Below are 16654 nucleotides of genomic sequence, written 5' to 3' on the forward strand. Positions count from 1 at the left end.
ATCGGCTTGCATGCCTAGTTCATGAGATCCATGAACGTTACGGGAGTGTTGGTGAGCCCAAATGCCATCACCACAAACTCATAATGGCCATAGCGAGTCCTAAAAGGTCGTCTTCTATACATCCTCATCTCTAACCCTTATCTGATGATAACCCAATCTCAAATCAATCTTAGAAAACCAATATGCACACTAAAGCTAGTCAACTAAATCATCAATCATTGAAAGTGGATAATTGTTCTTCACCACCAGCTTGTTCAACTCCCGATGTTCAATGCGCATCCTGTGTGAACCATCCTTCTTTTTCACAAACATGATCGGGGATCTCCATGGTGAGCTACTTGGTTTGATGATTCCCTATTCTATCAGGTTCTACAACTGTGTAGACAAATCTTACATCGCTGTAGCTCATAAGTGATATGGTGCATTGGCTATTGGAGCCGCACCCTACATTTAATCAATCTAGAACTCAACCTGCCTCTTGGGAGGCATTCCTGGTAGAACCTCGGGAAACATGAAATGAAATTCCCAAACAATGGGCACCTCATCTACATCCACTTATGTATCCACCAAATAAGCTTAGAACCCAGAGTAACCCTGTTGAAGACACCTCCTAGCTCTATTAGCCGAACAAGCTGTTGATCCACGCTGAGCACCCTTGTTGCAGATAACTAGTTCTCCCCCACTTGGGGTTTGAACTCTCACTAAATGGTGCTTGTAATCAATCATAGCCCGATTGGGGCCCAACCATTCCATCCCCACAATAACATTCGAACCCCGCAGAGGAATTGGTACCAAATCAATCGAATATATTTCACTAAACATATTCATATTGCATCCTCGATGAACCCTTAAAGCAGTCACTGAATGATCATCAACAATCTCCACCTCTAAATGATAATCTAAAGTCCATGGAGCATTCCCAAACTTCTTGCTAAGCGCAAGAAACATGAAGGTTCGGTTGGCACCCAAATCAAACAAAATATGCGTTGTCATACCATTGACTAAAAATGTCCTGGTAACCACATGTGGAGTTGCTCGCGCCACCTTAGCTATCAACTGGAATCCCTTGCTCGTCAGAATGGGAGCCTCCTTCTTGCCCTGGCATCCATCGATATTCCTCAAGGAAGCTGGTATGGAAGCGGCCACTCTTCCTCGTGTTAATCTAGGGCGCTCGACATTCTTATGGCCCGTTTGATTGCAATGGAAGAAAATCAAACCTAATACTTGGGTACAATCCCTACTCATGCAACCAGTCTTTCCGCAGCTGAAGTGGCCTAAAGCACTTAGTTGACACGCCTCATCATTTAGTTTCCTACACTTGCTACAATGGCTCTGGCCCTGATGGCCTCTAGATCACAAATCAAAATTCTTGGGCTTCTGCATTAAGCCCTCCACCGCCTGTATCTGCATTGGCTTATGCTTCTCCAGAATCTCCAAATCAATCTCCCGTTACCAAGCCCTAGCAACCATGTCCTCCAATGTAATGCGGCTAGATACGATCACAAACTACTGGATGTCATCCCTCAACATATCATGGTATCTTGTCTTCTTCATCTCCTCATCTGTCACATACAACGAAGCCAACAAAGCACTCTCCCATAACTTGGCGGTAATCTCTACCATAGTTTATGTAGTCTACAAAAGGTCTTGTAACTTTCTTGCCAGCTGCTACACCTTAGTAACTAGTGCAAAATCTGCTCTAAATATTGACATAAAATCATTCTAGGTCATGGCTGCCACAGATCCAGCTCCCATGGAGTATCCGACCTCCTCCTACTAATCGCGGGCTCCACCCCTCAAAAGGGAATATGTGAATCCTACCTTCGACCCCTAAGCGAAAAAACTCGTTCGCTGAGCATTCTCCATGTCAGTGATCCATTGTCAGCTTGCAATGGGGTCTTTCTTCCCAAAGAACATCGGGAATCCACAAGCCTTGAACTCCTAAAAAGAGAGACTTTAAGTCCTAATCTCAACACGAAAAGCCCCTAAACGCTTATCCAAAATATCCATGATCAACTCCTTGATGGTACCAAACATCACACGGGTGGCCTCCATAATACCATGAGTGATCTCAGACGTGATGAACTTGCATATCCTACCATCAATCAATTCTGTACCAGAGTCTGAACCAGAACCTGAAGAAGAACCTCCTCCTCGAGTAGTCACCACCATACTAAAATATAAACATATGAATGATTAGATTATACTTGTGGGAAATCTCACACTTCAAGCTCCTTAAGATCTCTGTGATAATCCTTGATTCGAGTATAGATCCTATGCTTTAAGTACTACGACCCTAAGACTACCTTCCACACATATTCCTACTTTCCTCACAAATCATTTTGAATTCCCTAAGTTACTTAAACACGAAAAATTTGATAAACCATTATGCTAAACAACATATATAACTTGCTACAACACTTCCTAGGCTCTCCTAGGAATCCTCATCTTACTTGATCCTACACTACAAGTAACTTCTATAAACAACTTTTGTTGCCTTATGCATGCAAACTATACACAAAATAAGACCATACAGACTGTCGAATAAATGATTCTACCATAAGCCCACAACCAGACAAGGAACAGTAAATAAGGCTAAATCAATCATTCTAGGGATATATGATCCAAATCGTATACGGTTTTAAAACATACACTTAGCAATTAATTTTGCCATTATAGATCCCAAGTAATACATAATATATAATCTCCCTAATCTACAAGGAATCACATAATAAGGCAATTCTATCATTTAATTCTTGAAGGTATCCTTAGCCCTAATCTAGCATGAAGTTCACATAATAGTATACTAATTATAATTGTCATGTATGGATATTTTGGGGATCACTTACTTGAGCTCGACTGATCGCACACATCACACCCCTTTCTTTGAAACAATACTTTAGAAAAATTATTTTCTTTTTGAAAAGATTATCAATTCCTCATTTTGAGTTCAAGAACACCCGATAGTATGCTCGAATCCCTCAAAACAAGGCCCTGGTACCAACTTGTAACATCCCAAAAAAAGACATAAAAAGTTTCATTTTTGATTCATCAAATCAAATAGTATTTGTACCAAAAACCCATCATAGTAAAAATGTTTCATAATCATCAAACTACAATAATAGTCATCAAAGCGGAAAATCATTAGTGGGGAAATGATGTGTAGTTGGGCTCTTCCCTTTAAAACTGGAAGTACTTGAAAATTTTCAAACCACAAAACCGTAAGCACAAATCTTAGTGGCTTCCCTAAAATACCACATACCATACATATATTGCCATGGGCTACCCCCATGGTCTTGCATTCAAGTATCATGGCAACCCCCCATGGTCTTTCATACCATGGTTACGGGCTACCCCCATGGTCTTTCTTTGCATTACCTTAGCTACCCTATGGTCTTATATACAAGTGCCATGCTAGGTTTTAAATAGCGTAAAGCGCCTCAAAGCGCTTTGGGCGCTTTGGGCTTTGGGAGTAAAAGCGCTAAGCGCTAAGCGAAAGCGCCCGCTTAGAGCACACGAAGCGCCCTTATTAAATATATATATATATATATATATATATATATAAATACTTAAAAAAAACATATCCTGCATATTTCATAAGGCATCTATTTCACAAGTCAAAAGTCGATTTCAAAAGTTAAAACTAGCATCAGGTATGGTGATAAAAAAAAGGCTCCACAATCACTTCCAATATTCTCTTCCACCTCTTCAGAGGAGAGAGGAGGGCAGGAGGCCGGAGATGAATATGGAGAAGAAGAAACGTTTTCCCGCCTACGGATGTTGTCTTTGTGTTGCGACGTATGAATTCTCATTTTAATAACCCTACATCCTACGTATCTAATTAAAAAATACACTAAACCTGGCCCAGCTAATTAAATAAGCCTAGTATACCAAAAGCGCTATTAAGCGTCGCTTTACCAAATCGGAAAAAGCGGCAAAATCGCCGACTTAAGCGGTGAGTAAAGGAATCTGAGTGCATTACTAATTCAAAAGTGATTTTTATTTTCATATGAGCGCCTAGCGCTTTAAGCGGTCCAAAGCGCCGCTTTTTAAAACCAAGGTGCCATGGGCTACCCCCATGGTCTTTCACACAAATGCCACGGGCTACCCCCGATGTCTTCCATGCAAGTACATAAAGACAACTAGCATCCTATACAGTATAGTGGAAGACTCACCTGTATCATGAAGATAGATAAACCACATCTAACTGTCACACAATCAGTGCTACAACATACCTAACAATCAAATAAGGTCCAACCTTAGTCTATACTCTAGAACTAGCACTTTGACAAAAAGTCAACCCCAGTCACAAAGGCAATAGTTAAAGTCAACTATCCAAGTTGAGTTTAGAGGGGCGCCACGTCGTGACCTCCTATTGGTTATGTTGTGGCATAATAAGGACAAAATAGTCGGGTATTTCCCCCATTCGCCACGTCGTGACAGCCAAACTCCACGTCGTGGAAATTGGGCTCAATAACTTAACGAGATAAGCCATTTTGCATCGTTTTCATGGCCTCCAAAACTAATATCTGATTCTTCCCATGGTCTTAATGGATAAAGTTTCCAACTTTATCCCTTCATACATCCCTCTAAGCCAAGATCTTAAATTCTATCCCTTAATGCATGGAAACAACCATTAAGCACTTAATTCTTAAAGTCTTCAATCCATAATCCAGGTTAAAAGATGCAATATGATCTAAAATTCATACAAAATCCCCAAACCACAACCACATTCTAGATCTATGAGATATAACGTTCTTGAGACTCAGAGAAATCATAAAGTTGCAAACTTTATCTCTTCTACTCCTTCTATCCTCACAAATGGGGCAAAATATGGCATAAAATCTAGATCCAAAAACCATACAACAAAACTATGAGAGTTTGAGAAATTACATTGAGGGATTGCTTGGAGGAGCTAATCACACAAAATTCTTCTTTTTCCTTAAAAAATACCAAAATCTTGCGAAAATGTGCGCCTCAAGCAAGCTTTGCCACATCATGGTGATACCATCACCACATCGTGGCAAACCAAAGCTTCCAAAATACTTTTAAAATTCATACCTCATAATCCAGATGTTACATCAACCCCCTTGACAAAAGTGGAACTTTTAGAATGGAAAGAATAGCCATTGGACCTTTATAATGTTTCATATTTGTTTTCTTTTGTTTTTAAACTTATATTTTCAATCCTTATTAGTTTATTAATTCACTTTAATAATATTTTTAATACTTCGGTAAATAATTTTATATATTATATCATTTACTAAGCGTTATAAATTTAAGTTTAAATATTTAACTATTCTTAATATTTATTAAACTGATAATCATCTATAACCTTATAATTCTAAGTTTATTAGTCCAACATAAGACTGTTATTATTAAAAAATTAAAATGGGAGTTATAGATTAATAAAGGATCTTTGAATGAGAACCTGTTTAAACAATTCACCAATCATTGCCCATCACAAAACATGGCTCTCATGCTAGGGCTACAACATTAAACATGTAAATAAACTAGTTTAAAATATCTAGTTTGATTTGATCTTTTGAACTAATACAACATCAAATAACAAATGATGTATTAAGTAGTGATCTTAATATATGCTAGTTAGCAATTATTATCATTGATTCATTTATATGTTCTAATTAGCATGTTTTATACTTCCCTGAATGAAAATTTGGAGTCTCCCTCATATATCATACTTTAAGGAGAGATGTTTTGAAATAATGTTGATGTTGGATTTTAGTAGATTATCCATAGTAATGGATATAACATGAGCTGATTGCTGAAATGCTGAACGGGAAATGTCTGACTGCTGCTCCGGTAACTCCCCAACTACAATTCCCATAAAGACACTTAATCAAATACTAATAACTAATCTTAGGGTAAAATGACTATTTTACCGTTGGTAAAAGTCAACACTTCGGTTAAAGTCAACTACCAGTTTACCTGACTCGTCAAGTTGGGCCGCTAACTCGCCGAGTCCCTATCCTCTCTTCTAATCCCCTACCCAACTCTACTCGTCGAGTTTAGCAAAGACTCGACAAGTTCTCCTTCGATACTAACATCGATTAAACCTTCATCTGACTCGCCGAGTTGTATGAACAACTCGTCAAGTTCTCCTCCATCATATGAACACGTCCAGTCTATGACTCGCCGAGTTGTCTGAACAACTCGTCGATTCTGTTCTTATGGCCAAGAATATTGCCTTGGACATGCCAAGTCAGGGCGTAGACTCACCGAGTCACTCCACTCTTAGATCCATATCCTCTCTCACTGAGTCCTTTCCACTCACAGATTCAACCCTCAACTCTCAATCGTGGAAAATCGGGGATTCGCAACCCGACTCGTCGAGTCTGATGAACGACTCGCCGAGTCCCATGCATGTCATCACTATATAGTTGATTCTGATCCATTTCAGTGCATCCAATTCATAGATCTGAGCTTCTAGGGCTAATATAACACGTAAAGTTGCCAACTTTACGTGCATGCACAAGGGTATGAAGCTAAAACACCAAAATAATCTAGCAATAGGAACCTAGGGTTTGGAACAAGGCTTTGGTTGCATAAAGGTAGCTACTTTGAGCTCCAAGAGCTCAATGATATCCAGATTTATGGTTCATTTACTTAGGAGAGTTCAAATCTCGGGTTTGGATCTTGGAATGTCCCATAAGTTGCATAAACAAGCACATATGAAGGTTTAATGGAAAAATAAGCAACGTGAAAGCTTTATTACCAGAATATGTAGCAAATGATCACTAGATTCTGGATCTCCTTCTTCTCCTCTGGACCTTCTTTCCTTCCTTCTCTTCTGCAACTCCAAAATTGCATAAAATACTCAAATTAGGAAAGGATCACTCAATCTTAACAATGGAGAGCTAGGTTTTACAGAGAGAATGTTCTAGAGATGCTGGAGGCTGGGATGGGGGGCCATAATGATGTTTAAATAGGGTACAAACCCTAAGATTAGGGTTTCATCCAAACTGGCGGACTCGTCGAGTCGCCACGCCAATTTCATGTGCTGACCTGCTACTACTCAACAAGTGAGGGCTACTGACTCGTAGAGTAGCTTCTAAAATAAGAAGAATAATGTTTAAAATGCGTACCAGGAATGGGGCGTCACATACGCATAGTATCATTGACCAGACTCCTGTGATCTTCGGTTCGATCAAGTAGGGGATTTTGGAGCTTTTGGATAGTCGTCATGACGCCTTTACGGCTGAGATCGCTACAGAGCAGTTAGGAGCTCATCTGGGGCCCAATGTTTATGGATCTCGGGGATCTTTCGGGAGGGAGGATCCCGTTAGTAGCTCTTGTCATCAGGGATCGGAGGTGGGTTACGCACCTTGTATCCAAGGAGTTCACTGCATGATTGGATAGTTATAGAAGTTTCGCGATCCATACGCGAGGAGTTACCAGACATCATCAAGAGGGTCATAGACAGGCTGACCGCTAAGTTACAGGGTCAAGCAGTGGTTGTCCCGTTGGTTGATGGGGTAGGCGGGGTAACTCGGGAACAAGAGATTGGGTTAGATGTGCAGTTAGGAAAGAGGAAGCGGACTTCTAGTTAGGCACAACAATCTAAGCAGTTGGGCACTGTCTAATCTGATGCCAGAGACCTGAGAGGTCGTAGGGAATATGCAAGGGATGAAGGGGCACATGGGGATGTTCACAGCAGGTCGCAGTGTGATAGGTGCGGATGGAAGGGTCACCTCCATCGGGAATGCACATCGAAGGAAGAGTTGTGTCTCCGTTGTCATCAACCTTGTCATTTCAGGGCAAAATGTCCCCGTAGAGCGGTTAAATCCGCCCAGGTTACATCAAAGATATCCCAGGAGAGAGAGGGAGTTCAGGTTCCAACACCCATCGTCCCATAGAAAGTCAAGATTGAGCCGCACTAGATCGCAGGCATGTCGTCTGAATCCTCTTTCTGTAATGGCTCTATTGTAATGGTTCTGCATCAGTAATGATAATAATATCTCAGAATTTTGTGGCCTGCTTGTGATTGGGTTATATGCCATCTACATACCTTGGAATTTAGAATGATAGTTGGAGTACATCCCCTGTACAGCATGCTACTTCGAATGCAGTAACTGTAACATGTATGTATGAGACTCGGTAGTGTCTCACTACCTTCAGGAAGGTTCCGTTCGGGTATAGATTAGTTATATCCCCAACAGTGGTAAGTTTGAGTTTCCAGCGGAGTCGCAAGAGGACGATAGGGTAGTAGTTCAAAGATGTTTCCCCTTAAGTGCAGGTTCTCAGGATGCAGTCACTGTAGCAAGTGCGATCGGGGATTGAAAGGTACTCAGTTAATTGGCAAGATTGGTTCAGATCTAGTAAAGGATTAGTTGGAGCGCCAGAAGAGGTAGACGTTGGTTGACAACAGATTGATCCATTTAGATGATAGGAAGGATTGGGAATCCTTTTCAAGTTGTGATTTGTAACGGATTAGCCGGATCGAAGGGGGGGGGAGAACCCTTCAAGTATTCAGAATCGGTAGTATGCTAAACTTGGAAGGGTTAGTGACCTTCGAGAAGAAAGGGAAAGCAGTCTGAGGGATTGTGTGGGTAAAGGAGTGCAGGAGTTGGGAATTTGGGAAACTTCCCAACGATGGTTCCATGTAATTGTGGTTAGTAGACGATTGGTTTGGGAAACCAAGCTGAAGATTTTCTCGACAGAAAATGAGTGTAGCAAGGATGTCAGACTACAAGATAGTTGTAGCATTTGATAACCGAGGGCTGGTTTGGGAAATCAGGTTGGAGGATCACCAGCAGGACTCGGGTGAGTCAGGATGCCCTCAGAATAGTAGTCAGTGGTAGACACAACATGTAGAGCATGGTAGGACTGTGGGATAGCCGCAACATTTTCCAGCAGTGAGTCAGTGAGGAAAGTGATGTAAGACTTCGGGTAAGTCGTACCATTCATTAGCATTTAGTTAGCGGAGTGAGGGCGGAGACCCGTATCTATCAGTTAGCAAGGTAGGGATCAGTAAAAGCTAGTTCGTTGAGATTAGTATGGAATTGGCCTGCATAGCCCTAAAGAGGTGAGACCTTGGGAGAGGCCACTCTAGAATGTATTTGGGTGAGACCCGTGGGCGAGGCCCGTATGTTAGTAACAGTGTAGGTGAGACCTCGGAGCATGGTTGCTCAGTAATATGGTATGGGTGAGACCCGTGGGCGAGGCCCTTCTGACAGTGTCTAGAGAAGTGAGACTAGAGGGATAGACCGCTCTAGGATATAGTCGGGTGAGACTAGTGGGTGAGGCCCGTGAGATTATAGCAATGCAGGTGGGACCTGGTAGAGACCTTAGGGTCAAGATAGGAGATCGAGGATCCAAGGACTAGTAGCGCCAGAGTGGTAGAGTAGATAGAGCAGTGACAGATAACCGAAGTTTCTTCGGAAGTCGCTGGGAGCGACTAAGAGATTGTGCGATTGAGATTGGGTTCCAGTAACCGGTGAGAGTCCGGTAACCCAAGAATTGATAGATTAGTTGGGACCGGGGTGGTCTCACTTCATCCGGAAGGCAGATGAGGGACAACATAATTTTCTGTTAGTGGTAGTAATGATAAGAGGAGTTGGTACGAGACAACTAGTTGACCGAGGAGTGCAACACCTCTCACAGCAGGGTTAAATAATCTCAGAGGGAAGGGTTTGATCTTGTTTCTCAGCTCTTGTATGAGTCCTAACCATTGCATGGATGAATCTTTTACTCAAAGGATTATCTGATCCATTCGCTGGGATGGGTGCTCGGCACTAAGTTGTAGTAGTAAGATGCTTTCAGTATTTATCGGCGGTAGTGACCAGCACTGGGAGTAGATGGGAATCGGATACCATGAAGGATATCTCCCTCACAATGATAGAGGAGATGGTTAGTTACGGAACATTGCCTTGGAAGGCCAGAAAATGCATAAGGAAAATGGGGCCCACCCCTAGGATGTCCAGCATAAGTACTTGGGGAATATCGGAAGGATTGTCAGTTGAGTAAGTTGTGTTCCCTGGATGGACGGGATTAGAGTGCACTCGGGGATATTATCGGAAAGGATTGATGTTTGGGCGGAAGGTCAATGGAAGTAGTCAGCGGGTGTTAGATTCATCAGGCAGGGTGTTGAAAGCAGATTGCAGGACAGTTGGTCGTAGTGAACTTCGAGGACGAAGCTTAGTTTAAGCGGGGGAGAGTTGTAACACCCAGAATCAGAAAGACCAAGAAAGGAAAGGAAAATCTCTAAGTCAAAGGAGTCAACTCGTTGAGTCCAAGGAAGAACTCGACGAGTCGTAGCGGGTTCCGTGTCCAAGACTAAGTGACCGACTCGACGAGTCGGTGAGTGGACTCGACGAGTCTGGTCTGGATTGAGAAACCCTAATTCAGGGACTTGGTACCTTATTTAAGCATCTTATTCTCTCCCCTAGGGCTCATTTACGGGCCCTATAGTCCAGAACTCGTAACCCTAGCCACCCAAATCCATTGTTGAGATAGTTTCATCCCTTGAGAGTGAATTGGAGCTTGGAGAAGGAAAAAGGACCTTGGTGGTGCAAGAAGAAGCTATACATCCAGATTTGGGGTAGCAGTTCAGACCACATAGAGGTAAAATTCCCATAACTTGACTGTTAATTGTACAAATCCCCTTTTCTCGCTTAGATTGGTCACATTTGGACCATTTCCAAGGCCAATCTGAACATTGCGCCATTATGGATGAAAAGGACTTAAGATCTAAGCATTTCTGAGCTTTAGAAGCTCTAAGGAGGCAGATTTACCCAACCATGGCTCCATTTAATGACCTAGACCTTCATATTAGCTTGGAATTGGTGTTCTAGCTCAATAGCATCATGCATGCATGTAAAGTTAGCGACTTTACGTGCAATGCTAGCATTAGAAGCCCAGATCTACGAGTTGAAGGTGTTGGAATGGACTGTAATCGACATAATAGAGTTTTCACCAAATGGACTCGGCGAGTCAGTTCACGGACTCAGTGAGTCGGGTCTCAAACCCAAACCCTTCTGATTATGAGTCGAATCAGTAAGTCAGTGAAGGATTCAACCAGACTAGGTCTGTAATGGACATGAAGATCATCGTAACTGTAGTGGTTTTCAAATCAAATTAACAAATTTTCAAAAGAAAACAATATTTCCAAAAGACAAGCAAGGAAGAAAATATTTTGGCAAGCTATTGAGTCACAAAAAGGGTTAAATGAAACAAAAAAACCATTTACAAATGAAAAGTCAACAACATTTTCAGACAAAAAGAAAAATCTTGCTAGATTAAATCAATCTGTGTCTGAATCAAAGTCACCCAAATAGGTTTTCAAAGCTAAAACTTCATCTTTTTCAACAAATAACACACAAAGTTTTAAAAAAGGTTTTCAAACATCTCAATCAAGGTCTGAAGTGAATACTCAATTAAAATTTTCGAAAGTTTAAAAAACCACACTTCCAAGGAAAAATTCACAAAGAAATAATGAAAAACAATTTTCTTCAAATTCACAACGTCAACATTTTAAATCAACTGTTAATACTTCCTATGGTGAATCATATATTTCAAAACCAAAAGTTGATTTCATTCCTCAAAAGCCAAATTTTCCTAATCATACGAAGAGACAAACTTTGAAAGCTTCGCATGAAAAAGGCATAACTTCAAAGAGAAATATTGATCATTGGCTCAAAGGCAAAGGGAAAATGTATCAGTCGAGCAAACATTCAAAAGAGAAGATAAACGAAGCTTATGAGAAGTATGTTTATACTTCATCAAATGGGAGTTCATCATCTAAGGATTCGAACATCTCTGTCAAAGCTAGGAAACCAGTTACAAAAGCGAAGACTGTCCGATCACAAACTAAGAATGCGAAGGGTTTTGGTAGTGAACATCTAAAACCAACAAAAACTTATGTTTCAGTTCCTTTAAATGAAGATGTAGACTTAATTGATAGTCTCAAAAAAAGAGTTTGTGATTGGGTTAAAAGTTCATCTTTTCATACAATGTTGAAATTTAATTTCCAAGGACCCAAAAAGCCTTGGGTACCTAAATTCTTTCATTGATCGCAGGTACTATGTGACGAGCAATACGCAAACAAATGGTACATTTATAGTGGTTAGTCTTGTCACATGACTGTAAAGAAGGAGAATCTATGAGATTTTCGAAGTCTGAAAAATGTTGGAGTGGTTAAATTTGGAAACAATAAAAAATGCCAAGTCAAAAGATATGGGAAGATCACGAATGGTCAATTCACTGTGAATCGTGTTGCATATGTGCAAGGTCTTCAACACAACTTGATAAGTGTTTTGTAACTTATTGTGGGCACTAGAAATCAAGTTCTTTTTAACGAAGAGGGAAGCATTATTTCGAATTTTAACACAAAAGAAGTTTTACTCAAGTCAAAGCAAAAAGGTGATATGTTTACATTGGACATCAATCCGATTGTAGGCAAACTAGTTGTGTGTCTCCTTTCGAAAGCTACATCTGATGTAAGCTGGTTGTGGCATAGAAGACTTTCTCACCTCAACTTTCAAAACATCAACAAGCTTGTTATTTAGGATCTGGTAAGAGGTTTACCTGAACTTAAATTCGATACCGATTCTTTGTGTGCAGCTTGTGAAGTTAGCAAACAACATAAACAAGGTCATCCAATCACGATTGATTCGAAGATTATTGAACCAGTGGAGCTTTTACATATTGATTTATGTGGTCCATCAACAGTCTCTACACTCAACAAGAAATGGTACATCTTAGTTATTGTTGATGATTTTTCAAGGTTTACTTGGGTGTATTTTCTCAGATTAAAATCCGAAGTACCACAAGTCATGATTGACTTCATCAAGATGATGGAAATCACATTGAAAAAGACTGTTCGTAAAATCAAGAGTGATCATGGAACTAAATTTAAGAACAATGTTCTTGATTCATTTTTGGTGGACAAAGGTATATCGCATAATTTTTCGTCTCCATATACACCACAACAAAATGGTGTAGTTGAACGAAGAAATTGATCTTTATGCGAAGCTGCTAGGACGATGTTGGCATATGCAAATCTTCCACAATATCTTTGGGCCGAAGCCGTATCCACTGCATTTTTTACTCAAAAAAGGTCATTCATACATAGGCGTTTTAACATCACTCCATACGAAATTCTCAACAATCGTAAACCTAATGTCAAATTCTTCCATGTTTTCGGATGCAGGTGCTTCATAATGAATCTCAAGGATAATCTTTCAAAGTTTCAAGCAAAAGCTGACGAAGGAATTTTCTTGGGATAGTCGCTTCGATGCTTTGTCCGAGGATGCGGTAAGTGATGACGTTACATACGCCAAGCGTACCCTTGCTAGTACGCCCCGCGTACGTGAGGCTTTCAGCCACTATAAAAAGGATGCGAGGATGTCGACCATTTTTGCACATTTCTTCTCTTTCTCGCGCCGAAGCTCTGCGTTTAAACCCTCGGAGCCATCCCGAAGTTCCGGTTTTCATATCCAAGATTGGAAGGAAGTTTTACGCTCCCGAGATTCCCGAGAAACCCGAGAAATCCGCTTTCTCGAGTAGAAGTTATGCTCGGTTTTTCGCCTCGTTTTCTTCAATCAATCATGTGAGTTCATACCCCTTAATCAACCTTTTAAATGTTTTAAATTTTTATAAATGCTTTATGTGGAGAATACAAGTTGAATCGTGTTTAGTTATTATATTAATCACATGTGATTACTAATCAACATGAAAATGGCTTTACTTTACGTTAACTGTTTTACCAATCAGATTTCTTCGAGTGTTTATCTTAAACATTTTTAGGTGTTTAAAACACTTTATTAAACTATTTATTAAACATTGTATGTTTCATTTCAAACCCTGTTACATTTGTGGTTCAAACAAAGGTTCCATGATACTTAAACTGTTTTTATCAAACAAATACTTTCAAACTGTTTTATAAACTGACATCAAGTCGATCTTTTCTTAGGTATTAATCTTTTTCAAAAGGTTTTATAAAAACTCCTTATATGCTTTTATATTGTCAATTGCATGCCTGTATATGTATAGTTATATAAATAATGTTTATAGGACTTAGGAAGGCTAACCCGCCTTATTTCCTTTTCCCCGTTGGGATGTGGTCTGGTAGGGTATCGGGTATCCGTCCAAAGGTCATTTAACTATCAGTTATATATCATGTATACATATAGAGACAAAAAAGTTTCCTCAGTCAGTTCCGTACCTTTGGGTAGCAAAGGCATACTTCAGGTTATACATGTACATGGTTAGTAACTATTATAGGTATAGTTAGGAGATACCACTTACCATTCCAATTACAGGGAATCACACAAGAGTCAGTTCATTCATGAGTCTATACTAGTACATTACATGTTACATGAATACGTTTACATAGATACGCTTACATGAATACGTTTACATAGATACGCTTAGATGAGTACGTTTACGTAGATGATATATGATGAGTTACTCTTACATATTATATGTGTAGATACTATTATATGGTTCTCCTTCTTATCTTTACCTTGTGATACAATCACATCATCGACGAGATAGATCGGACTTTATATCCTAGTACCAAAGGATACTTTGTGGGACTAACCATTCCTATCACCACTGTTAGCTACATAGGTAAATGCACATCTACGGATGTCTACGGTTGATACCATTACAAGTATACTTAAGGGACTAACTATTCCTACACCCGACTGTTAGCAATAGAGGTAAATGCACATCTACGGATGTCTACGGTGGATCCATTTACGACGAGTTTCCACGCCGTGTTTATTTTAGTACTAAAGGATAATACTTAAGTTATTAGCTCATTACCTTTATTTTGTGATACATTCACATAACGACGGGGTAGACTAATACCTATATAATTATATTGTTACCTTTATTTGTGTCACGTTCACATAACCGACGAGGTAGATTATACTAGAATGTCTTAGTACTAAAGAATACAACATAAGTTATTATATTATTACTTTTATAACTTTTATAATAATAGTTAAACAGGGGAAAAACCGTCACATTTACAAGTGATGCGTACCTTCAAAACATTTAAGTCTTGGTAGAAGACTACTTTCAAAACATTCAAGTCTTGGTAAAAGATCACTTTCAAAACAGTCAGGTCTTGGTAAAAGACTACTTTCAAAACATTCGGTTCTTGGTAGATGACTACTTTTTATACTAGTAGGAAATATGAGATTTTCTAGGGTTCTCATACTTATACTAAATGTTTCATCAAACATTCACCAGTCTTTCATAACAACTTTTTAAAGTAATAACATTAAAATACTTATGAATTCACCAGCTTTATTGCTGATACTCGCTTTCAAAATAACTTGTATTCTTAGGTTACAAATAGATAGGTACCGATGCAAGGTTTAGAGAAGACGAAGCAGTCAAGACTCGTCTTTTATTTTGAGTATTCATTATGTTGTTTTATACTTGAAAGAACACACTTGTAAGAAGAATTATTTTATTAATGCAATGGATGATGTTGTTGCTTGTTTACTACTTTACATTGTTGTGATACATACATGACGTTCTCCGCCCCAGAACGTTTCCGTTGTTCTCGGTTTTGGGGTGTGACATATACAAGATGAATCTGAATAATCAAAATCATTGGATGTTGATTATGATTTGATTTTTGGTGTTTCAGATCATGCTGTTGATGCTGAAACTAATGCCAAAAACAATCACATCCCTGAACTTTCGAAGCTATCTAATGACTCAACATCAACTCCTCAAGAAATAGGCAAAAGTATGCCAGATGATCCAGTGGAGGGGGAGCACTTGGATTCAAATACTCTTGTCGAGGGGAGCATTCTTTCGAGGGGAGAATGAGAGATTAAATGCAGATGTTGAGGGGGAGCATAATTTTGAGGGGGAGCAGTTACAAAATAATGAAAATTATCACGATGATGATGACGTTTGTTCAATTGTAGGTTCAGAGAATGATGATTTGTACGAAGATGCACCTTTGGACTTTGATCCAGCTTATCCACCAATGGAAAAATGGATTAGAGATCATCCGAAGGAACAAATAATTGGAAATCCACAAGAAGGAGTTTTGACAAGAGCTCAGATTCGTGCAAAGAATGAGGTATCAAATACTCATTAAGAACTGTGTATGTTCAATGTTTTCATCTTTAAAATTGAACCGAAGACAATTAAGATTGCAATGGAACACTCTGATTGAGTTGTTGCTATGCAAGCTGAATTGTCTGAATTTGAACGAAACAAGGTTTGGAGATTAGTTCCTAAACCTGAAAATGTTTCAATTGTCGGGTTAAAATAGATTTTTAAAAACAAAACCGACAAAGATGGAAATATTATTCGAAACAAACCATACTTGATGTCAGAGGATACTCTCAACAAGAAGGAATTGATTGCGAAGAAACTTTTACCCTTGTCGCACGACTCGAGGCGGTTCGTATCTTTTTGGCTTATGCAGATCACAAAGACTTTGATGTTTATCAAATGGATGTGAAGTGTGCATTTTTAAAAGGAGAGCTTGAAGAAACTGTTTACGTGGAACAACCCCCAGGTTTTATTAACAAAGAACATTCTGATCATGTTTATATTTTAGATAAGGCATTTTATGGGTTAAAACAAGCACCACAAGCATGGTATGCAACTCTTACTTCATTTTTGAAACAATCTAAATTTAAACAAGGATCTGTTG

This window comes from Lactuca saligna, chromosome 3, assembly GCF_052625555.1.
Source record: "Lactuca saligna cultivar CGN05327 chromosome 3, ASM5262555v1, whole genome shotgun sequence".
Classification (NCBI taxonomy): Eukaryota; Viridiplantae; Streptophyta; class Magnoliopsida; order Asterales; family Asteraceae; genus Lactuca; species Lactuca saligna.